The sequence below is a fragment of the Microtus oregoni genome, unplaced genomic scaffold, assembly GCF_018167655.1.
Source record: "Microtus oregoni isolate MIOR12 unplaced genomic scaffold, Mior012 000002F_ref0000024, whole genome shotgun sequence".
NCBI classification, from domain to species: domain Eukaryota; kingdom Metazoa; phylum Chordata; class Mammalia; order Rodentia; family Cricetidae; genus Microtus; species Microtus oregoni.
In genome coordinates, this window is record NW_024543061.1 from 56,128,868 (window position 1) to 56,130,748 (window position 1,881).

Here is a 1,881-nt window from a genome sequence, read left to right on the forward strand (position 1 = left end):
ATCCAGAGATTTCCTTCATAAACTGCTCTGTGCGTTCTCTGTGTGTTTTAGCAGAGTTTTGACACCCAGAGAATAATTGAGAATTGTTGTTTTAGGAATAAATTGGGACTTAAAGGAAACACTCCCTCTGGGAATCAAATCGAAAGGTTGTGAAGTCCAAAGCATGATGGGACTATAAACGGGTGAGAACTTTTTTTTTAAAGACAGGGTCTCATAATTGAATGCTCTGTTTCCACTCAGCCTGTCGACTGTGAATATGTAGAAAAACAATTCACTTAATCATCCCTTCTGGTTTAGCCTCTTACTCAACACGCCAGCAGTTTGAGAATTTGCTGTTTCTCTCACAGTCGCACACACTTTATCCACTAGTCCACTGGGCTATGTTTTCAGGCCTCTTCTACTCTGACTTTGTGGACCCTATTCCCCCTCTGCTTTTGTCGGGGTGATAACCTGATGGACAGTGGGAGGGGCCATCGGAGACCTGGTACAGGGCTTCACCCCATTTGTAGATGAATGCTCCCCAAGGAACACTCCTCTGGTCCTTTCCAGCCACTTCTATATCCACACCCATCTCTTGTGATAAGAGTTTCCACCCGTCAGCTAAATCCTCCAGGCAGAAAGCTCCTCTGGCAGATCAGGTTAAGTTCTGTGACCCTGGTTTTTTTTTTTTTTTTGTTTGTTTGTTTGTTTGTTTTTTAAAAAAAGGCAAGAAAGAAACTTCTAGTTCTAAATCTACTTTTCAGGGGAAGGTTGGCTCTGTTGGATCAATCCTGGGACAGCCATGGTTTGGGTTCTTGACTCCTGGAGATCCACTGTAATGACAGGAAGTCACAAGATTATGTCCATCGACAAGTCCAAAAAGGATGAACTACCAAAGAGGAGATCTCAACCACCCTGGCCCCTGATTAGCTGGGGCAGAGGACTGGAATAAATTTAGGCTGCTCCTTTTGCCTTGGAAGTTTCACTAGGGCTGACATTCCATAACCCTAATCTAGAGAGTCTTTTTGGGTTTGAGTACTTAGCATTAATACCAAGGGCTCAGCTGGTAGGGTGCTTACCTAGTGTGAACACGGCCCTGGATTCAATTCCCAGCACTGTATATAGAAATGGCGGTGCGGAGACGACGTTCAGAGATGGCACCTCGCAAGGGGAAGGAAAAGAAGGAAGAACAAGTCATCAGCCTTGGGCCTCACGTGGCTGAAGGAGAGAATGTATTTGGTATCTGCAACATTTTTGTGTCCTTCAATAACACCTTTGTCCATGTCACCGATCTTTCTGGCAAGGAAACCATCTGCTGGGTGATGGGTGGAATGAAGGTCAAGGCTGACAGAGACGATTCCTCTCCGTATGCAGCCCTATTTTCTGCCCAGGATGTGGGCCAGAGGTGCAAGGAGCTGGGCATCACTGCCCTGCATATCAAACTCCGTGCCACAGGAGGAAACAGGACCAAGACCCCTGGACCTGGAGCCCAATCAGCCCTCAGAGCTCTTGCTTGCTCAGGGATGAAGATTGGGCGGATTGTGGATGTCACCCCCATTCCCTCTGACGGCACCCGAAGGAAGGGGGTCGTCGTGGTCGCCGTCTGTGAACAGGACTTCTCAAGTTATTTTCTGTTAAGAAATTGCTTTGTATCAGCAAAAGAAAAAAAAAAGAAAAAAAAAAGAAAAGAAATGGTGGTGCAAGCTCAAATCCTCAGCATCTGGTAGGTGAAGGTGGGCTGAGTCAAAGCTCCAGGCCATCTTTGGCTGCATAGATTGAGAGCATCCTGGGTTCCATGAGGCCCTGTCTCTAAAACAAATGAATCAATATCACAGCAAATAACTGTTCAATATAGTCCACATATTGTGAGAAAGACAGTCGGTTATTTCTTCTTGAGACCAT

General features: G+C 45.9%; 1 pseudogene; it reads left to right on the forward strand.

The window, feature by feature from the left end:
• The first annotated feature begins 1,121 nt into the window (after positions 1 to 1,121).
• LOC121442968 lies at positions 1,122 to 1,588 on the forward strand (annotated as a pseudogene).
• The last annotated feature ends 293 nt before the right edge of the window (positions 1,589 to 1,881 follow it).